The sequence below is a fragment of the Ursus arctos genome, unplaced genomic scaffold, assembly GCF_023065955.2.
Source record: "Ursus arctos isolate Adak ecotype North America unplaced genomic scaffold, UrsArc2.0 scaffold_12, whole genome shotgun sequence".
NCBI lineage: Eukaryota > Metazoa > Chordata > Mammalia > Carnivora > Ursidae > Ursus > Ursus arctos.
The window spans coordinates 25,085,697-25,110,325 of NW_026622786.1; the positions used below are offsets into that span (position 1 = coordinate 25,085,697).

Below are 24,629 nucleotides of genomic sequence, written 5' to 3' on the forward strand. Positions count from 1 at the left end.
GACTTTTTTGAAGTAAAAGTATTGTTCAAACATAACATGACCCACAAACATTGGATTCTTTTCTGCATTATGAAACCTACAGGCAAGAAGGACAACTCTATGTCCAGTTATTACTACTAATATTTATTTTACCATTAAAAACAACTGATCTTCTCATTCACTGCGTCTTCTCATTGACATTCACATGATGGCACTATCTCCTCCTTTTCCATGTAAATCTGATTAACAGGCGGCTCCTGCTGTCATTTTGCACACAAAACTTCTATTCCATTTCAACAACAATCCTATTTACACAAGGACCTCAGGGTTGAACATCGAAAGTACCTAACCCTTACTGAATATTGAATCATTCTCTCCACATAAAATTGCAAATGTGGTCTGAGAGCCAATTTCCAGATTACCTTGGTTGACTAGTACTAATTACTTTTAAACCGGGTGCAGCCACCGTGTGCCAAACCAATGCTGGATTCTTCCAATGTCAGGTGAGCTCTGCCCACCAAGTGATCATTTCCTATTGTGGAATGCTAGTAAGATTACTCATGCTTGGAGTAATGATTAACTATAAAAATAATGCTAATCACAAATAATCAGAATAGTAATATGTACATTTCATTTCAATGCCTACCAGGTCGCAGGCCCCGTATACAGCACCTGTCGTCTCATCTCATTCATTTCTGAAAATGATCTTAAGTGTCAGTTATTATAATTGACATTGCATAAATAAGAAAACTGAGTTTCGTAGGGATTGTCACACACCCGAAGTCACACAGCTGATAAGTACAAGGCCTGAGGCTACTTTATATGAAAGCTCTTGCTCCCTTCTTCCCACCACGCTGCCATTTCTATGTCCTCCTGAAAAACCTAGATGAGTGACGCCTGAGAAGAACATCAGTTTAGGCACTGGTAGAATTGGGTTCTCTTCCTGCTTCTGCCACCAGCTGAAATATGATATTATATCAGTACTTGTGTGTCATTTCCTTCATCTGTCAAATTAGATGATAGATCTAGCTTTAGCCTTCTGTGGTTTTAAGTAACCTCCGAGAAGTTTTCTTTTTCTTTTTCCTTTTTTTTTTTGAGAAAGAAAATTGAAAAAAAAAAAAAGATTCACAGTAATAATACCATTGAACAATACTTCTCTGGTATTTCCCAGGTTCTCATCTGATTTCATGGCTTCAATCACAGAACAGAATCCTTGTTGATATACAAAGAAGGCCACATTCTGACCAGATCAGTGAAGCACGGAGAAAGATATGAAATTGACTTATCGTGGGTCAGACTCTTGCAAAGTTTGAATTTAGCATCATGCATTTATTATGCTGCATATATAAAAAAATTAAATGAATGATGTGAAGCAAGGTGGGAATACAGTACGAGCATAAAGGATATTTATAGTATGTGTGATGAAGCATAAAAATACATTTATCTCCCTCAAAAAGCAAAATGTTGGATATATTCTTATGAAACACCTTAGGCTATATCAAGAACACTATACTTAAATACTTACATGCATTTGCATACTATTCATGTAAATATATTGGCCTAACCATAGCAGCTCTAGGGATTCATGATAAGCTGTGAAAATTGTCTATAAAAGATAAGTGAATGACCCTTCAAAATAGAATAAAAATTAATTATAGTACACCAGCAATTTTAGACACATATACATACCATTTTGAAAATCTGTGCTTTTGAAATGTTAGCCGTTCCTTATGTAGTTCTCTTAGTGATGCATCCATATCACATATACAGTTTCCTAAACATATTGTATTTTTCTTAGAACATCAAACATTATGTCCTATGTCAATTTTGTAATATTTTGAAAGAACAAAATATGGTATAGTAAGCTGACATATTTTCCTTCGTTGAAATATTCTTTTGTGTGTAAACTCTTTACAGATTTTTCTCACCATTTTCTCCTTTTCTAAAGTTGACAAAAATGTAAATGATGGCAAAGTGAAAAGAATTATCATTTCTTTCAGCAGTTATTACTCTGTGTTTTCCTATTGCAATTGCAAAATATTGCCATACATAGTTCCACAATTTTTATATTAGAAATAATATAAAATTATTTCTCACATAATCTGTGAGCCCCTAGGACACCCTCTTAGAATAAATGATTTTCACACACACTAAAATATGTCACTTAAGGTGACTTTGAGCTAGTAGGAATTTTGCAAAAAAAAAAGTGTTAAATTTGATTTCACTCATTCATATATTCAATGTGTATTTACTGAACTCCTACTGTGTGCCAGGCAAGTTGGTGAATCTATATTGCTAAAAAATAGAAAGTTTGATGCCTACATGAAGCTTCCAGCATGATACGAGAGACCAATAAGCAATTAAATCAATAAAGAAAAAAATAGTCACAAATTGTGAAAACTTTCACAGAGAAAATTAACGCATTGAGGAGTTAGAGACCAACTGAGGGAGGCCAATTTAGATAAGGTGAAATGGGGCTATTACTGAGATCCTGATAGACAAAAATGAAACCAATCTTTGATGAAGTGTTCTAAGCAAAGGCATTGTTAAGTGCATATACATTGCTATATATCAAAATATTTTAGCGATATATTCTCCAATTCATCCTTCAGTTTCACTAATTAGCATGATTCTCAGGAAAATATCTGCTCTCTGCACAAAGATTTGCTGAAGAGATAGGCTTTTTTGAAAAGTTGTAGTAATTTAGAAAAATAAAGAAATTATTCCTAAAAAACAATTTTAAGAGTGGGAATGGGTGAAGTACTTAATACTTAAAATATTATTCTTTACTAGATATTATGTTTTTAAGGAATTAATATCTCAGAGCAATGATCTGTGCTTCAGTCTTCCGTTTATAATAGTCTACAAGAAAGATAGATGTGTTTTTATAGAAAATAACTTATCTTGATAAATTTTTGTCCTTAGAGTAATAACTGCTTCTTATGTATGAATGAATTTGATTCCCAAAATACACACCATACTTGGGGAAGACAGAAAAACTAAAAATTGCTTGTCAAAAACATCTACAAATATTTGCACGTGACCTCATCACTTGAGAAAAAAAAATACATGGACTATCTCAAAGATTAATTTATTTAGGATTCATCTTACTATATTATGCACAGGTGCTAGTTAAAGACGATTTTATTTTGTTTTGAAATTTTACATTATACCACCAATAAATGAATTAAATAATATCTTATAAAATGATTATAGATGTTTTTATGAAAATTAATTTTAATAAATTTTACATACAAATTCATGATAATAATGACATATCTACATAACACCACAACAAATTAATGAAAAGTAAGGGAAAAATCTATTAAATTGGTTTTGTGTACAAAATGTAAGGATGTCTTTTTTAATGACTACTTTGAAATTTTTTTAGGTCCAAATGTTCTTAGTTGACTAATATAAAGTGACAAAAGTTGAATGCAAAATTGAATGAGTACACTAACTGTACATTTTTAAAGTCAGACGAGAATGCTACCAGATTTTGAATAGAACTTTTAAATTTTAGTTTGATTTTAAATAAGACTAGTATGTTTTATTAAGCTTTAGCCTAGTACAGTACTTGGAGTAGGCATCATTCAGTCTTCAAATTATTTCTGACAATTCTAATTCTCATTTAAGTACAACTCTAAAACACAGACATCAGTTAAATGTCATTTTTCAATCAATTTCGAAATAAATTTAGAGTTTAATAGGTAGCTAACACATCTCTGAGACAAAAGTAACAGAATCCAAATCCACTTTGAAGAAGGTAGATCCTAGAGGAAGCAGTTTGCAAAACTTGGAGATATCAAGAACTTTTCAGTAAACACATAAAATAAGACCTGCAGTAATGTAATATGAAGGCTAAAGCTTTATTTAAAGAGAAAGCTAGATTCTGGTCTCATGTTAAGTGTTGTAAGCCTTACGCAAAGAATGAATAGACACCAGGTAAGAATCATGAACATCCTTTCCATTTTTACATAAGAGGGAATAATTTTAAGAAAGATGGAATAAATCATTCAGAAACATTTTACACACGTACTATACAGATGAGGTAAATTGAAAATTATGTTCCAATTTCAGCTAGGGTTTGGATTTTGAGGTTTTAAGCCAGCTAGCAATATTCCCACTTATACAACAAATGATGTCATTGATCACGCTTCAGTAAATCTTGTGTGAAAGATAAAATAAAGCAGATATTTATGCAGACTGTGATTCAGGAAAACATGAAGATGTATTAATCAGGAATCCACTTGGCAGAGTTAGGGGGTTTTCTGTGGTTTCAGATTTCCTTATGAATACCCCTTGGTGCCAATCCCATTTTACTGTAATTATTGGTTCACATACCTTCTTTCTCCTAAGATCTCCCTGAGTACACAGTGGTCCTCACCAAATTACCTGTTATCCCCTGAATCTCTGGCAGGTACTCAATAACTGTGAAAAGAAAGGATAAATGAATGAATGACAAGAGAGAATGGGAAAAGAAATAAAATTAAAACCAGCAAAGCATAAAATGAGAAATAGAGGAGAAAACAATCTTTTTTACTCCATTCTACTTACAAAACCGAGAAATGGAGGATGTTAAATGATAAATTAAGAAACTACACATTTTTGGTGTTCCAAAATTCATTAAAGATTTGGCTTATTTTGATAGGAAGGCAGAAAGGGAGATTGCTAAACTATGATCTCCTTCAGGCAAGTTTATATTTACACGAGGATATGCATCATAATTTCTTCACATCTTTACAATATTGCTTCCTATCACATCTTCATGGTATCTATCATTAGGATTCCATTTTTCACTGATTGATCCTTATAGCTCTGTTGGACTGCCTCATTGTTCTGCAGAAATTTAATCTCGTATGCTTCCTTATTTCAATAGTTGTCCTTCAAGCAACAAAGATAATCTGTATGTAAGGATGCTGCTTCCACTAAAATGTCATCTTAGACAGTATAGAAGGGTAAAAATAGAAACAATTTTGGATAACTAACACTATAAGAGTAGCCATCTGCTTCTCAGAAAGATACGGATGTGTTTTCTTGTTTCTTTCCTTTAGCCAATCCAAAAGATTTCATTCCTAAAATCTAAGATTATGATATTTCTCCAAACAAAATTTCTGATATTTTATGACCAAATTATCAACTTGTGAACACCCTGGATGAACTTTAAACAACCCATCAAATATTGCTGATGGATACTACATAGAATGATCCAGCAGCCATATGGAGACCCGATGGACAATCAAGCTACCATTTTCCAGATTGAGAAAGCAATCGAAATGAGGAAAATGGGAAGAGTACCACACCAGATGGTACTCCAGCTGAACTATACAAGTGTGGGTACACAGCAAATAGTGAATACTTGCACCACTTGTTCAAAACCATATGGACACAGAGAGATAGATGTAGATATTTGAGGGACACCTATTTCTTAAGAGGAAAAAGAGGATAAATTAGAGTACTAAAAGCTACTATTGTGTTAACTGACAGGAAGTTGCTGACTTAAATTCTATTAAATTCTGTGTTATCTAAAATAATTTACTTTGGGATATGATAATCATGACAATGTCCTAGAACTTCAAAAAATCTCTTTATGAAACGATAGGATAAAAGTAGTTTAGAGAATATGTTGAAATACATTGAGTTAATTTTAACTGGATTTATTTTTTTCAGGTCAAAGTTAGTAAAAATGCAAACACTCTAAATCTTAGGTGTTACCTATTATTTCTTTATGGTGTAAAGCCCACAACTTGATAATATTTGAGGTCACAGTTGCTGGTTAAAATTTCAATGGAATAAAGTAAACTAAAACAAAAATATTAAAAGGCCTAATATTTAGAATTTATTTAATTTATAATATTAGATTACACACACCCCTGTCATTGAGGAAAAAATTTAACTTAATAGAAGCCAATAGTCAGGCTTTTTTTTTTTTTCTTCCTTTATGTAAAATACAGCAGTGATTTACTTGCTACTTATCACAGAATGTCTAGGGCAATCTCAGACAAAGCAAGGGACTATATTCTTGCATGGTTTTGACCTCTGAAATATGTGTCAATGCCAAGTTCACTAATTGTGCACCCAGCATAAATATCAGAAAGCTCGGCCAAAAACCAGAGACTTGATGTACGAAATAAATGTATGCATAAAGAGAAGATATATGTTTTGATTTTACTTTATGTTAGTTACTGTTTCCCACTAAGAATTTTATTATGAAGCTGCTTGGAATGTTTACTATAAATGCTACATGATAACTGAACGAATGAGACTGTTTAAACCTATGCTGACTTTTGCAGAATATTTTAGCATTCAATGCTATATTTATCTACATTGGTGTAGAATACAAGCCAAGGAAACAGACAGGAGGCTTCTAAAGGTAATTTTAGAGATAGTATCTTAGAAACATATATAAATGGTAGTTCAAATGCTATGCAAACAACTGAAGTTCCACATCTAAGTTTGCAGGGAGGAGAGAAGTCAGAAATATGTTCTCCCACAAACATAATTGTCAACATTCTTAAAACCAGCACCCTCAAACTGATTGTAAGTAAACATTTCAAATGCCACAGTCCTAAAATGTACTAATTTATTTTTAAACTGAGGCTATTTCAATTTTAATGACGTTATTATTTATTATTATATCAAAAATGGAGCATTTTCTATGTGCCGTGCACAGTGCTTAGTTTGAATGGATTGTCTTATTTAATTCTCACAAGCACCTTTGAGATAGACCCCCCCCCCCATTTTATGGGTAGAAAACCGGCACAGATAGATGAAGCAATTAGCCCAAGAGAAAACATTAGAAATGTCAGAGCAGGCTTTTAAAAAAAGCGATACAACTGAAAAGTCCTTTCTGAACTTTATCATCATGCTACGTTGCTTGCCTTGGAATAATCTACCTAAAACATATATTTTTAATATTCATTCATTCATTTATTTTTTATTGAAGTGTATTTGGCATACAATATTATATGTTTCAGGTGTACCACATAGTGATTCAACATTTATATACATTGCAAAGTGATCACCAGGATAAATCTAGCTACCATCTGTCACCATACAAAATTGTTACATATTATTAACTATATTCTCTATACTGTACATTGTACCCTGTTTTTTTTTTTTAATAACTAGAAGTCTGTATCTTTGAATCCCCTTCCCCTATTTTGTCCATCCTCTCATGCCCCTTCCCCCTGGCAACCATCAGTTTGTTCTCTGCATTTCTGATTTGTTACTGTTTTGTTCATTTGTTTTAATTTTTAGATTCCACATGTAAGTGAAATCCTATGCTATTTGTCTTCTCTATCTGACTTATTTCACTTAGCATAACACCCTCAAGGTCCATCCATATTGTCATAAAGTTATTATTTTTAGAAATGAAGAAAATTTACAACATTTCCAAAGGAATTTTATTTTTATTTCATAAGTAACATAAAGATTTAGTTGCTTTTAGATGAAATTTGATACAGCTGATTTTTTTCCCCTCAGGTTTGGTAAAAATTAATATGCTAAGAATACTTGATATATGTAAATCAGTTTGCCAATTCAATAAAAGTTAACTTTACTGTTATCTTTACTTATAAACTGATCAATACACTCTTAAGGTATTTTACCCTTCATGTATAGTCTTTCTTTGTAGGGAAAATATTGATAATGCCTAGGTCTATATGAATAACTCATAAGATCTTGAAATCTTACTTCAAGCATCAGAGCCAGTTGATGTCATGAGAATTAATCAAAATATTGGCAGTCATGAATATGTAAAAATTAACACTTGACTGCTCTATGTTTAAATGGGCAACATCACTTATTCAAATAGTAACTCTTCCCTTTCACCTGGAGAGCTGAATCTCAGCTATGAATAAAAAGGGAGATATAGATTGGATCTGGTAAAATTGGTATTTTTTTGCTAGTGAGAAATTATTACACTGAAGAACTGAAAAATCAACTCAGAAGCTACACCATGAAGGAGTATACTTTTTTTTTTCATTTATGGAATTATCTTAAGTTGAAAATTCGAAAAAGAGGAAACGAGTTTTGTGTCATATCTAAATTTTTTTTTTTTTTGAGATGTCAGAAGTTTGATACACTCACTCTACTTCTGTACTTGTGACTCTGTGTATATCTGCAGTTGTCATTCATGAAAGCAATTAAGGCACAGGTGTTAGATGCCACTCCTGCCTTGTAATCTCACAGCCAATTCATTTGCAGCATGTAAAGTTACATAATGGATGTGTTTATGTGCTTGCTCTTTCCCTCTCTCTCTCACTCTCTTCCTCTCTCCCTTCTTCTTCCCTCTCTCTCTCCCTCTCTGTCTCTCTCTCTCTCTCTCTCTCTCTCTCTCTCTCTGTGTTTCTTGAGCTTTTACTATTCATGGAAAACTATTTCTGAAGATCACATAGAGGAGAAAATTCTTAACGTGTTCTGTGTTTATTGTAAGTAACAGCCCAATTTCCCTAACCTTTGAAAACCAAAAGACTGCTTCCCTGAGAAGCATTTTTTCTTCCACTCCTCTATTGTAAGTTCTATAAAATTAACCTGTTGGCAACATAAATAACATGCTCTACATTATTCTTAACACCTATTTTCTTTATGATTAACAAATAAATGTCTTTGTGGTGTTTGACTACTCTGTCAGGTGGTATATAAATACTAAGTACTTGCTGTTTACACTACTTACAAAGAATACGAACACACACAGCCAACATCTGCTGGCTTCACGTAGATATACTTTGAAAAACTCTGAAACAAATACTCATATTTTGAAGGATTCTCAAATTTTCATAATTGCGTATTTCCCAGTTTCAGTAATTCAAATTCAATGACTATTTCAGTTATCTAGTTTTTAAAAACTTTTTCCCTCATTCTTCTTTGATGTGGATTTTAAATAAATGACCAATGACTTCTCATAATGGAACTTATTTTTTCAAAACAAATATGAAACAGCATTTCAGTATTTTTAAGCAACCTACAGATTTTTAAATTAAGTATATGTTCATATATATTCTTTTTTAAAAAAACGTGGTAAGAACACTTAGCATGAGACCTATGCTAACAGATTTCTAAGTGTGAAATACAATATTGTCAAGGATAGGCCCAATGTTGTAAAGCAGATTGCTAGAACTTATTTATCTTACACAACTGAAACCTTATACTCATTGGATAATAACTCCTCATTTTTCCCTGCCCCTCGTTCCTGGAAACAACCATTCCACTCCCTACTTCTATGAGTTTCACTATTTTAGATCATTCATGTAGGTGGAATCAAGCAGTACTTGTGCCACTGTGACTACCTTATTTTCCTTAGCATAATATCCTCAAGGTTCATCCATGTTCATGTGTATTGTAAGATTTCCTTCTTTGGAAAGAGTAAATAATATTTCATTGTATGTATATACCACATTTTCTTTATTCATCCAGCCATGGACATTTATGTTTTCCCCACATGTTGGCTATTGTGAATAGTGCTGCCATGAGCATGAATGTATTTGAGATTCTGATTTCAGTTCTTTTGTATAAATACCCAGAAGTGGGATTGCTGGGTTCTATGGTAGTTCTATTTTTAATTTTTTGAGGAATCTCCATACCGTTTTCCATAGCAGCTGTGCCATTTTGCATTCCTACTAACAACGCACAAGGGTTTCAATTTCTCCATATCCTCACCAACACTCATCTTTTATCTGTTTTTGTTTTGCTTTCTTTTTGTTTTTTTGATAATAGTCATCCTAACAGGTGAGTGGTGGTTTTTATTTTATTTCCCTGACGATTACTGAGGTTGAACATCTTTTCATATTCATATTGGCCACCTGTATGTCTTTCTCAGAATATTGTTTATTTAAGTCCCCAACTCTTTTTTTAAAAATTGAATTAGAATTTTTTTTTGCAATGGAACTGTAGGCATTTCCTATGTATTTTGGAAATCAATCCCTTATCAGATATATGGTTTGCAAATATGTCCTCCCATTCCATAGGTTAGTTGTTCATTCTGTTGATTGTTGTTCCCTAGACTACACACACACACACACACACACACACACACACACACAGAGACAAAAAAAATCCCAAAACACTAGCACTAATAAACAAATTTACTAAAGTTGCAGGATACAAAATCAACACATGAAAATCAGTTGTGTTTTAATGCTCTCACAGGGAACTATCTAAATTATATTAGGAAAACAGTCCCTTTATGATTGCATTAAAAATAAAATTCTTAAGAATAAACTTGACTAAAAAAAAGGGTAAACTTAAGAGATGAAAGACATGTACATGGAAAACTACAAACATTGATGATGAAAGAAAGTAAAGAATGGAACTATGAAAAGATAGAAAACTATCCCATGTCCATAAAATGGAAGACTCAATATGGTTAAAATATTCACACTACCCAAAGCTATCTATAGATTCAATACAATCCTATCAAAATCCCAATGACTTTTTTTTTTTTTTTTTACAGAAATAGAGAAAACAATTAGAATTCCTAGGGAACCATAAAGGACCCAAGTAGCCAAAACAATATAGTCAATGATTAACAAAGCTGGAGGCATCACACTTCCTGATTTCAAAATATAAGGCTACAGTATGGTACTGGCATATTAAAACAGTATGGTACTTGCATAAAGATGGACACGTAAGACCAAGGGACAGAATAGAGAAATAAATCCACACATACACAGTCAACTAATCTTTCCCAAGGGTACTGAGAACACATAATGGAGAAAGGATAGTCTTTAAAAATGGTGCTGGAGAAAAATGGTTATCCATATCCACAAGAAGGAAATTGGATCCTTACCTTACACCATACACAAAAAAACAACTCAAAATGGACTAAACACTTAAATGTAAGACCTCTAACTGTAAAACTCCTAGAAGAAAATGTAGAGGAAAAGGTTCATGACATTGTTCTTGGCAATGATTTCATGGATCTGACACCAAAAGCACAGGCGACAAAAGGGGAAAAAAAAAAAAAGATAAGTGGGACTACATCAAATTATATGTGTATATTCTTCATATATACATATGTATATATATATGTATATATATATTCTTAACATATATTCCTAATATATATATTCTTTAAACAATATAATTTAACCTAGAGTTATAGAGCATCAGTACTATATTCATGCCTGAAGTTTGGCAAGTATGTAAAATAATATAAAATGAAATTCTATTCTCAAATATTTTAAAAGTTCATGACTTATATTGCTAGAATTGGAAAATAGAACTTTTTCACTTATTCTATCATCAAATAAAATAGCTACCTTCTTTATTAACTTGGAGTAATTGACTACAAATATATAGCATGTGATATTAATAATTAGCAGTCTAGTTACAACAACCAGATCACTTTTCCTATGAATATAATTCAAGTATTTCCCCACAATCCAAGTTATGTGTATCTAGAGCATTTAGACATGTACAAATATAAATTATACAATATCATTACACTGGGAAAGAAATACACATTTCTTGGGAATTTCAAGAGGAATTGCACCAAATTAGAAATAATTATGAATGTGTTGGTTTGTGACAATGAGGTTTGTCTTTTCATTTATTTCAGAACTGAGTTCTGGAAAAAGGTAAAGGTTTATGAGAGCAGGGCTTCTAGTCCAGAAAATCTTGCTAAGGAGATTACAGTCATGACTATATTGCAAGAATAATTTATGACATATGCTCCTTCAAAAATATTCTGTAATCGCAGTCGTTTGGGGTCAAAAGTTAACTTTTAACGTGTATGATTAATTCTTAATCCTACAAGTATATGAGGCTACTGGTTTACTCAGAAAAAACTTTAAGAAACTGATGGGACAGGTTTGGGACTTTAGAGCTTTATTCATCTCTCCAGCCCACGCTTCTATCCTCAAGTTCAGGGTTGTTTAACATGTTTACCACCCTAAGTCATTTATGCATTGAAATAGTCACAGAAGCAAAGATGAATCTCAGGTATGCTCACTTGCTATCAACGCTTACATGTGCATTATTTCATTCATTCAGCAAGTTCTTACTGAGAACCGTTCCCTGTTCTGGGAAATTTGGATCCAACTACACATGAAGTTCATGCTCTCCTGCAGGCTTTAATGTGGATAATAAATAACAAGCATATAGTAATAATTCCTCGGGAAAAAATACAGCAGAGAAAGGAGATAGAAATGATAGATGAAGGAATACTGCATGACATCTGATCAGAGAACTGAGTGAAATAAGCAAATACACCATGTGATGTTCTGGGGAGAAGTGTTCCAGAACGTAAAAGAGCAAGTGCAAAGGCCCTTAGATACAAACATGTTTGGTGTGTTCAAGGATTTGATTCATCAGGTACTTTAGTTTTCAACCCCATGTCTTGGTACTTGCTTTTTCCCTTGCCTAGAATTCTCTTCCCTTCTCAACCATTATTCATCCTTAAGACTCAGCATCACCACCACCACACATTCATTAGGCCCTCATACTGCCCAAATGCTGTCCTTCTCTGCTCCCATAGCACTTACACAAACCTCTAGCTAATTATTTTTCAAGTATTGCCTTTTTCTGTTCTTGTGTTTATCTTCCCTACGTGACTATGAGTGCCTCAAAAGCAAGGACTTTCTCTAATGAATTTTGGTTGTCCTGGGGTCTAGACCTGTGCTCAGGATGTCACAGCACTCAGTGAAGAAAGATGAATATCAGTGGTTATAAAATAATTTTATATAACCTATTTCCCTTTTCTCAGATTATAATTGGAAAATCTTGATTTAAGTCACATCCTCAGGCAAAAAACAAATAATTAAGCTCATTTTCTGGAGATGGTGTCATTACAGAAGATTCCCAATTTTAAAAATCAGCACTTTTCTGGGAATATTATTTTTAAAAATTCTGAAAAGCTCACACAAATTTAAGTAAACTTTGTAAATAAAACAATACATTAAAGACTGTTTGTTTTATATCAATAGACCACAAATGACACTAAATGGCATAAACACACACACATATATATATATATATATATATTTTTTTTTTCTCAACCCTAAGGGAAGCATAAATATAAATTTTTAACGGAGAATCAAAAGACTAGAGCTTTTCCAGGTTGAATCCTTGCTTCATCAGATTTTCAAAATTAGAGCAATTATCAAACTAAGAAATAATTTGTCTGGAATTGTTTATATTATTTAATATTATAACAAGAAAACATGTAAGAGCAGTAAGATCATTACAAAGCTAAATCAGTGGCATACGGTTACAATTTCTCTTTTGACTGCATAGACCTAACTAAGATTACATATATGGTTGAATTTTGTAATTTATGCATTTCTCAAAAAGTATTTCATTTGCATTTTTAAAAAGTTTGAAACATTATTGGGTTATCCTAAATGTTTTATTTCCTCTGGATATAAAACACATCTGGTAGGATCATTTTGACAAAGTACTGCCTGGTAGGCCCAGAATCAAACCCAATCATATGGTCATTGAACAAATGGCCACCGTATTTCTTGGATTTGTTGCAAGTTTATTCTCCAGTGTAGTTGCTCTTTTCTCATTTGGCAGTGTCCTGTCAGCTCTCAATTAACTGCACATTTATACTCTGTATATGCTGAATACTGCTGCCTCTCAGCTTTTTTTTTCCATCCAGGACAGTGTCCACCTCACCTCCTCATCCCATTCTACCTGATGGGCATTTTCTTCCATCTGATTCTTTGAACTTTATCAGAAATTATGTGAATGTTTACTCTTCTAGGCACTTTGATATGCGCTGCAGATACCCACTAGTGAAAAACAAACAAACAAATAAACACAGCCTAACCCCTCATTCAAGATCTAACAATGGCAGGTGATATCAGAGTGGAGACAAGCACACAAATGGATAATCTCAATACAATAGAAAACATCTGATTGAGTGCTGGCTAGACTCAGGAAAAGATGCTCAACTCTCCTTGGCAAAGTTTCCTGAGGAAATTACCACCTGAACTGAAACTGGAATGAAAATAGGATTTAGGCATAGAGATCATCTGAAGGAGAGGAAAAGGCTTATGCAAAAATACAGCAAAGTGAAAAGGAATGTGAATAATTAGAGGATCACATGACCAGAAAGAGAGGTCTTTAAATATTGCGGGTAAGGAGTACCTCTGGAAGGAACCTTATTTGATACAATGCTTTGTTTTGATCTCTGTTAACCCCATAATCTGTGCAAATGGGCGTTCAGTAAGTATTTTCTGATTTGACTAAGTGAAGATTAAATTGGCAATTGTTTGGCAAACTCAAGGCTGTGCATTGTTAAAAATAAGAGAATTGGTATTAAAGGATATACCAAAAGGACAGTAGACTCCTGAGATTTTCGATTTTTGAAATCTGAAGTTTCTAAATTTGCAAACATAGAAACACTGATAGAGTTGGTCTTTTTCAGCTGAGAAATCCTTTCACCAGAAGTCAATCACTTTTATTTTTGTCTCTCTGAGTGCCTCTTTTCTTTGAAGACCATTTGATTTCCACAGATGCACACACACACGCACACACACACACAAGTCAGGTACAGTTCATAACAAGCTTGCTCTCCAACATGAAGAGAAAAAAACATTTTCTGAGGTTTCGAACGTGTCATTATCTCAGTGTTTCTCAAATGTTGTTCTACGGAACCTAAAGGGTTTGGAGTTCCTAAGAAGCCACATTATGGAGACTAACGGCAGTTGTCTCCAAGTTGTGTGTGTGTGCGCGTGTGTGTTTTAACCATACGAAGAGAAATGCTTCATATGCAGAGATGGTTAGAGAACAACAGACAGCAGTGATGCCCAGTAAGTGACTAGACTCATATTCTAGCTAAGTGATTTTCTCCAAATTACCAGAGTTGAAAAGAAAATAATTCAAATTTTTAGCTTCAAAAAATGATCACAGTTTTGTTTTGTTTTTAAATGATCACAGTTTTTAAATGTCATAAACTTCTGGGGTAGTTTGTGAATAGTCAAATTTCAAGTGGTAAATAAATGGTAAGGATCTAATGTGGATGCCAACTCTTACATTTCCAGAGTCTTCCTAAGTATTGTTTCTGTTACCTACTAATCAGAATTATTAAGTCTCTCAGTCTTAAGGACTGCTGAAGCAGAAAGAAAACTCCTGAGTCAGTCAGTCATCCTCCTTTTTGAGCTAGCCTTGTCCGTACTTCCATTAGGCTAAATATCCTAAAATTGACTTAATTGCAATACCTAAAGGCAAGTTTGCAGTATGTGAAAGTGCTTTGCAAAAAAATGAAGTGCTCTAATATTAGCAGGGCTGCGGAAAGATGAGTGACACATCAAAGAGATTTTTCCATGATAACTTACGGACTCAAAGTCCTCCTAAATCAACTCAGTTCTCTAATATATACACCCTGGTCTAAGATTCAACAAAGCACTAGGAGTAGAAATTCAGTGTTATGTTTATTAGTCAACACAAACAATTAGACCTTGACCTAGTTATTTATTTATTCTTTCTCAAGAGGAAACTTCCTTCAAGGCCCTATAGAATTGTAAGGACTTAAAATAACTGGACCTACTATAACCTACTAGACCATTTTAATAATATTATCTGCATCATCACCACATAGAAAAGACTAGAAAACAAAGAACTGTAAAATGTGATGAACTAAAATGTTTGCGCATTTATGTTTTGTCTATATATTGCTTTTAATTACAAGGTGGTATACAGATTTAAAACCAGTATCTAGAGAATAAAAAGAAAATTGATCCCTATCTCCCCCTCCCACTACCCCTGTTTTTCTTATAGACCACGGGCATTAAAAATTACATTTAATTGTGGATGCCTTATCCACTGGAATAATACCTGGCCTCTGGATTTGATTTCATCCTCACCGTGGACTGCCTGGATTCCTGCCGCTCACTGCTACCTGTGGTACTGATTTGCCTTTGATCAGTAGGCTAGGATTCAAGTCCTTTGTTTCTCCGTAGTCAAACTGGTATGAATTCAAACTAAACGTGGGATTTTTTTTCTATTTACACCCTTTCTTGGGAGTCTTAGCAGGCTCTGTGACTAGGAGTGTGTATCTTCAACATATGCACTTTAGAAGAGGTGACTTCTTCCTCGCATTGCAACATAGGATGCATTATTAAAAATAATGGTTTCATTGTTAATTCTTCAAATTTCCAGGCCAGTCTTCTAGGGTTACAACTGCCAACAGGGGACAGACAGGTACGTTAAATGTGTGAAATGGCTCTGCCGGGGGCCGTGATGCACTGGAACGTACAAGTCCCGTGTCGAGGGAACAGCTGCGGTTCACTTCTAGCCAATCATCAGCGTGTGAGAATCTGGGCCCAGTGTTGTCAGAGCTTCCAAATTTTCAGACATTCATGTAAAAAGCAAATACCCTGGTGTTTAAATTCTGGCTTATTTTTTTTTTTTTAAATATGATGCAGGACAAACAACATTTGTGGGCCAAATTCAGTCCACTGGCAGTCAGCTTACAATTGCTGCCACCCATCTAAAATCACAACTTGGTTCTTTTTATCCACTGATTAACTTACAAGTCACATGTTTGAGCATTGATCCAAATGTGTCTAGGGGTGGTCTCAATAATCTGGATCAACACATTTTCATTTTTGTCAGCTATTTGCTGATGCTGCTCAGTTTCTGTGATAAAAAGCAATTTGCCTACCTACCTTGGCTGTGGAGACATGTTTTACTTTTCTTTCAAATCTTAACTCATTGAAATATCCACATAAAATCTGGATTGTGTAAATAACCCCTTAAGAACCTGACGATGGGATGCAATGATAAGTCAGGTATAGTTCATAACAAGCTTGCTCTCCAACATGAAGAGAAAAAACATTTTCTGAGGAACTGAACGTGTCATTATCTCAGTGTTTCTCAAACGTTGTTCTACGGAACCGAAAGGATTTGGAGTCCCTAAGAAGCCACATTATGGAGACTAACGGCAGGTTGTCATCTGAAATGTGGATTTTACTTGAAAATAAAAAGTTTGAGAATATTTGTTTATCAGATTATAGAATTTAAAATTTGATCTGTAAGGAAAGGGGACTTCACTTCATGTCAGAGGATTCCTTGCTGCCCACAGAAGTGTTTCAGAGGATTCGTGAGCTACCCGACATGCAAAGAATCTGCAAATGACATTTTTATTATTTTTGTAATATTCTCAAAGGAGTTTGTGAACCAACATGTGATATTTAGAATAAGTAATTTTTAATATGGATTCTGAAGTTAGAGCTACATAAGTGATTCATCTGGGAATAACGGCAAACTTTTTAAGCCTCGGTTTGTTCATCTGTAAAATAGGAGTAAAATAGCATCTACCTCATTGTGTTGCAGTGAAGTTTAAACGAGACAAACAAATAGAAAGGGCACAGCACATGCCTTACATATAGTATGCACTCTGTTAATGTCAGTTATTACTCTTGTTGTCCTTGTTATTGTTGTTTAACAAACTGAAACACATAGGGAAAGTCGCAAGAACTTAATATACTATTTGTAAACAAAGTGATGCAGAAGCTCAGGGGGAAGGATAACTATTCCTTCTTGGATGAGTCCGTGTAGACTTCCAGAAGATGTGCCATTCAATCTGGGCCTTGAAGATGAGTTGGAGACTGGCCAAGAGACGAAGTGGGCAAAAGCTTTCCAAAGAGGGGGCAGGAACAATATAGATAAGACATCCAGTATTTGCAGGGATCAGAAAGCTCGGTGAGTGGTGACAAGGCTGTGTGACTTACTCAATAGGAGCCAGGAGGAGAGAGGCAGGAAATGAGATTGGAGAAATAAACTGGCGCTAAACTATCCTGGAGAGTCTGATTTATAAGCACTATGGAGTCAAAGAAAATCTTCAATAAGGACAATACAATCAAATTTTTAAAGGAGGATACTTCTTATGGTGTTGTCAAGGATAAATTAAAGTAAAAAAAGTTAACTAATATTTGTATGCATTTAATATATGCTAGGGATTGTTTCATACAATGATTTTCTCAATGAACCTAAAATGGTCAGATTATCACTTCATCTCATACGTGACAAAATTGAAGCTTCAGTGGTTCCTTATCCAGAAGCATGTAACTAGTCAGTGGGGCAGCTCTGCTTTTAATCAATTTGAAAGATTCCAAAGGCCCTTATATTTCTACTGGTCTATGTGGTTGGGAAATAGGACATGAAACTATTGCCATTCGTCCAGATGAGAGGTGATATAGGACTGAAATAAGAAAGTGGCGATGAGGATTGATATTCAGGAGCTATTTCTGAGGAAAATAAGGAGACGTAAAAAAACAAAAACCGATTCAATATAAAAAGAGGAAGCAGAAAGCACTAGTCAAAGATAATTTAGAGGTTATGAGATGGGAAAGTATTAACACAAGTGGAAAACATTTGCGATGAAGAATCTAGTAGATAAAAAACGATTTTTTTTTTTTTTTTTTTTTTTGTATAAAGGAACCTTGTAAAGTGTGGCACACTGGGTTTTAAGTGCCTCGAGGACATCCAAAGAGAGCGGTCCATAAGGAGCTGGATATAGAACTGTGGATGAGAAGTGTCAGGCCTGGCCAGTACATATTATGGTCGAAGTCCTGAGGATCAGTGAGATCACCCAGGCAGAAGGTGGGGAGAAGGGAGGCACCGATATCATCCAGTTGGAATGATATGTTTCATGCTTTACTCACTAATTAAAGATCAAGGTCTTCAGAACAGTGTCTTTGTTGCCTGCACTTTTGAATCCCTTGGATATTTTTACACTACAGTACACATAGTAAATAGTTCATAAAGTTTCTTTGAGTAAATAAGTGAAAAGGGCATCAAAAAATAGAATCTAAAGAAAGGGGCCCAGAAAGGAAGTTGAGAAAGACTGGTTAGGTGATGGGATGAAAAGAGAAGAATGAAAGCCAAAGGAGAAGAGTATTTCAAAACAGAGAGAGATTCATCCCAGTGCTTGAAATGCTTCAGACAGATCAGTTGGGACGAGGACTTAAAATAGGCCATTGGGTTCTGGAAAATGTGTTTCCTATTCTAAACTTATCACTGGAACTAATCACTGGGATTTTGGAATACATCTTTTCATGAGTTGGGAGTCAATCGGTATAAGGCAAGTTTCCAAACCCACAATTTAGCAACAAAACTGGTAGTATAGATCTAGCGTAAAAGACTAACAGGCAATTAATTGTACTGAGTTTCATTACAGGTGTCCCAATTTAAAGTGCTTCCTGCTGATAGGGGAGGCTAAGTGTCTATTAAAGAGGAAAAAAAAAAGAAATAAAATATATCTCTATTGTGATTCTTTAACAATTAAAGATCCCCCAAGAATGCGTTGATTTGCTTAAATATTTAAAAATTTGGGATTCAGTTAACATCTTCACACACTGAAAAACACACTGAGAATGCAAATAGACATAAATAAAAGGATGACAATTCTTGGGAAAAAAGCAGATGCCTTGATATTTCTGTTTTTATGTTTCATGCTTTCGGTGTTTATATCTTTCCATGACAAGCAAATAACCACTTAAAAACTCGGTCTAGTAAGAATCAGTATGTTGTCCCTGGAAAATTAAAGACTCATAAACATGCTGCATTTTTGTAACTCAAATATTTCATTATTCTTTCTAATCAGGTGGACTTTTTTGGATAATAAATATTCAGACATATTCAATTATGTATGATATAGTGCTGTTATAATATTTCATTGAATACTTTGAGACTAAAGCATTTAGAGACTAATGACACTAAATTTGAATAGTAATTGCATTGAATAATATTGTTTTATTGTTAAAAAAATAACGTTAGAAAGGAAAAGCAAGTGTGGTTTCTTCACAAAAATCAGGATAGATGTTCTCTACACTTTGGATACATAACAACACTTTATAATTTTATTTAGATAAAGACTTATAAAGTCCAGAAATAACAACCGGGATTCTTTTTTTTTTAAGCCCACAAGAGAATCTGACACCTCTGAGTTACTGAGCAATCATTGATCAAGAACTAGCATGGCCTCTTAAACCCGTAATAGCTAACGGGAAGTATAGCTATAGGCTATAGAGTTAGGGATTTAAAAATGTCAAGCAACACTAATAATTCATGCATCCTGGGACCATAAAGCCAGCAGCATGTCAATAATAATGACATGCTCTTTGGAAAACAGGTAAAATTAACATGCTAGTGTTTTAAGAGAATATTACAGAACTTTGGTAAAAGAAATCATTTTCTCTGGTATATGAGGTTGTTGATTTGTGTTCTATATGTCGCTGCTACTTATTATGCCTCCTAGATATGTATCCCAAATACAGGGCTACACAGACTGTCCGTTGACAAAGGGCCTGACATGGCATAATAGCGAAGTGTGTAGGCAATAAAAAGAAATGCACGAAATAAATATCAATACCCGAACAAGTCGGGTGTGCTAGAGGATACAAGTGACTTCACATGCAAGAAACATTTAAGAAAAGAGATGACAGAATAATGAAGGGTACCTTTGGAAGCCTACTCTTTTGTTAAAATAAAATTTACGGAGATTTGTTATTTTTCTTTTTATTATTTCAAGATAGCCTATTTTAGAAGCCACACTTAGAAGCAAGACTTCAATCCGATGTTTAAAAAGCTTCTAGGCTCTTTAGAAATTCTTTTTTTTTTTTTTTTTTTTTTTTTCTTCCCATGGTCTTCACTTTTGAAAGAAGCTTTAAGAAAACAGCTGCATTTGAAGGGGAAGGGAATACCGGACACAAGAGAAAAGGGAAATTGTGTTTTATTGAACGATTTTTTTATTACCACTCTGGGAACCAAAAAAGTGACTATGGCTATCAAATAACTCTCCCTCAAAAAAAATCTTTAGATCAATCTTTAATGAGAAAGAAAGGGAAAAGAAAAAAAAAATTCACCCAGGTCTTGTTTTATGCACACAATTCTATATCTTTTTCTAACATGTCAATATGCTCATGGTTCTTAAATTTAGCATTTGAATTAAATGCCCAAGAGCCTTGAATGATGTTCACCCCCCCATTAAAAGATATATAGATCAATTATATGGCACTGGTGAAATCCTTGATATGATTTGTGACCCTTTAACTAACGACATTTCCTCTAAAGTGACAAAATCACAACAAAACATAAAAAAAGAATGCCTCATTACAAAGGAACCCGCCATACATTATTTAAATCTTTCCCTCTGAGAAAGCGAGAGCTAGAATGCATACTGAGTAACTGCTACTCAACATGAAATGATTCTTTTTCATGGAACTCAGAGCACTGATTTCTGACTGGTCATTATGAGAAAAACAAATACCATCTGCAAATAATAATTAGAATGTAATATTATTTAAGCTTCTGAAAGAACATAAAATATGTATATAGAATCTCAAAAGCTAATAAAAATAGAATGTAGATTACTTCAAAGCATTTCACATTGGTATTGCTCAACTCATAATAAAATGAAACAATGTTAAATCCACTTTCTTAAGTCCTATTAAAAGATCTCTCAGTTGAATCAAGAATGGCTCAGCTCACTTGAAGTTACAGCCCGGTTTAGGAAAATTGCATTTTACTGCTCTTCTATTGATTTTTAGCAAATTTAAAACTGTCACTATCTGCTGATTCTGCTTATCTTTGAATTTAAAATGTCCATCGTATTTACATAGCATTGAAAAATTACTGTTTCAAAGTATTGTGTTTTTAATGCAGCTCTTTTTGTGGTTTATATAGCTAGCTGGCTACCAGGAGGACACTTTGATGTCTTCCTCCTTTGTAGCATACAATGACGTCTCATATTTTTCTTTAATCAGCAATGACATATTGACTGAAAAATAAAACCATTTCTCATTTTCTTTTCCTCCCCTTTTCTTAAATGATCAGTATTTCAATTGCTTTGCATTTGTAGTTTTTAATGAAACTCAGTATTACTGGGTAGTTCAGTACTTTAAAATTATTTTCAAACAAACACAGATCATCTTCAAATTAGCCCAAGCAAAGATATGAAAGTTCTTAGCTCACTGGTGAAAATTCTACCCAAAGATAAATATATCACTCCGTTCTTGCTACCCATAAAACCATGTATATAAAGTACACATAAAATTCAAGTCACAAGGCATTTGTTGAAGCTAGTCTCATCAATTATGCTTTAGTTCCCTATGATTCTGCAAATGATTTGTTCAGAAGATGAGTTTGGGGAATGTTTAAATATCTTGGTAAACAATTAATGAGCATCAATCAATATAAAAAACAGATTTTTTTTCTAACTCCTGTTGAATGTGGTTTTTTTCCCTAAAATAGAGATTACCAAACAAAAGCTATAGATTCAGTTGCTAAGCATCCATTAAAAATGTAATAGCCACACGTGATCAAAGTCACATCACTATGGCAAAAGCAAAATTATGTTCTTCATGCAAATTCACCATGATTGTAGCTGTCATTACAGTAATAACACTATAGGGGTATACAACTAATTTTATTTTAATCATGAAAACATACATTATGGGGTTATTTTTTAAGTACATATAACATTTTTCAGATTTCTGAGGCTTAATTTAACTAAAAACCATAACATTTTTCCTACTATTTGAACTTACTTTACTCTGGAAATTTAAAAATTGTATTAAATAAATTTAATTTTGTTGGGTTGTACATTGAAAATACGGTTTTGTTTGTTCTGTATTGTTCTTTTTTTAAAGGTTTTATTTATTTATTTGAGAAAGAGAGCACACACACACGAAAGTTGGGGTTTGGGTCTGGAGAGGCAGAGAGAGACGCAGACTCCTGCTGAGCAGGGAGCCCCATGCTGGGCTCAGTCCCAGGACCCTGAGATCAGGACCTGAGCTGAAGGCAGATGTTTAACTGACTGAGCCACCCAGGAGCCCCTGTTTTGTATTGTTTTTAATGTGAAATTTTCCAGGCCAGACTGCAGACTTGAATTTTTGACATAGCTATCAGTTAAGGAAGAAACAGGGATGAAGGGGAGGGAGTCAGGGTTCATTAAATGCCTATCATTTATTCATTCATTCCACATGCTTTTCAACTTGTTCCTATTATGCACGGAACACTGTGCTATGGTGTGCCTGGTGCCGTGCAAACTTCATACACATTAACTCAATTCAATTCATTCATAAATATTTCCCATACCTATATTTATTCAATAAAAAAGTGCTAAAATAAAAGTTAGCTGCAGTGTTTCCCATGAACAAAAATCATCTGATAACACCATTGTTCTTCCATAGGCTTCTGTTATTGGGACGGGATTGAGAAGTTAGGCATATTTCCAAGTTATTCTTTTCCTAAGACCATTCTTCTGTTTCTCTAGTTACCGGCTTGGAGGCAATATAACAAAACACAGTAATTGTTAGTACTAACATAAGGATCCTTTAATAACTCTAAGATTTGGCTTTGAAATACCCTAAGTGAAACTAAGAAACTCCAGTTAGTTGCTAACCATTGCAGATTCAAGTTCTGCAAAGTCACTATTGCTTGTAAAAAAGGCACTTGAAGTATACATTGAAATCATCTTCACAGGAAAAAAATAATTTTATAGTATATTTGGCAAGTTATAAAAGTCTTGCTCTGTAGTATTTTATAATTATTTCTTAGTTACTATTTTCACACCTTCTTTGTGATTCTAGAAAAACTCTCAAGTTAATCTTACTGTTCTAACACTTGACAAAAGGGATGCATTGGGAATTTTAGTATGCATTAAGCCAAGTGCTTCAAGTATTGATAATAATTATACAAAGCAAGTTATCAAATCTATCCCATTTTGTCACCCATGGGAGGTGCTAGAACATTTCAGTATATGGGGACGATCTGATAGTGTTTTTTGTGGTTAGACAGGTCCACACCAGCTGTTGAAGGGTATTCTTTTTCTCCACTACCAAGAGCTGAGTCCATTTTTAAAATAAGATTTTTGCGATTATAAAAATAATTTCATCTAATTTTATGCAACTTTGAGAATGCAGAAAAGTATAAAGAAATTCAAAAGAACAGACAAATTATTTCATTATCTCTTTGAAGGTTGTTACGCACTTTAAATATAGTTAGATACAAAGCTGCAGAAATAGCTGCAAATGTAGATATGCACACACATGTAGATATGATGATTCATAAATCTATGTATTCTTTTTAAGTTATTTTTCAATTGTCAGTTTTCATTATTTCAACATATTTCCCATATTGTAAATAATCTTACAATTTAATTATTAGTAATCTCTCTTCCTCATATAGTGCATTATAATTATTTACCCAGTTCCATTTTGTTGGACGTTTAATTTCAATGAAATATTTATCTCAATATTGCAAACATCACTGTTATAAACACCTCTCAACACAAATTTTGATCAGTATTCTAGTTTTTCCAGAAATAGAATTTACTGCCTCAAATGATACGAATATTTTAAGATTCTTGATGCATTTTACAAAATTGATTTTTTAGAGGAATTATCAATTCATTTCCACTATCCGTGTTTTAAAGTGTTTGATCTCACTGTAATTATGTCATTTGTGTTTTCCAATTTCAGTGAAATGTTACTAATTTGGCAGTTGGGAAGCGGTATCACATGTTGTTTAGATGTTTATCAACCATCAGCTAAAGAGTAAGCCAGACTGCATTAAAAATATGGGCTCACAACAGATGGTGGGGTCCTGCAGGTGAAATGTATATAACTAGACTTCCAAGTGAAGCTCAGGGCCAGACAACTATGGGAATTTTACACAGGTAGGCTTTGGACTTGACC

At 33.8% G+C, this 24,629-nt stretch overlaps 1 long non-coding RNA gene across 2 annotated transcripts in view; it reads right to left on the minus strand.

The window, feature by feature from the left end:
- Positions 1 to 1,873: 1,873 nt before the first annotated feature.
- The window catches only part of LOC113254372 (uncharacterized), a 109,083-nt gene continuing 86,327 nt past the window's right edge, over positions 1,874 to 24,629 (minus strand). For both annotated transcript variants that reach the window (XR_006409387.3, XR_003315757.4), the window contains exon 4: positions 1,874 to 4,410. This is a non-coding gene — a long non-coding RNA (uncharacterized LOC113254372). The remainder of the gene's footprint in view (positions 4,411 to 24,629) is intronic.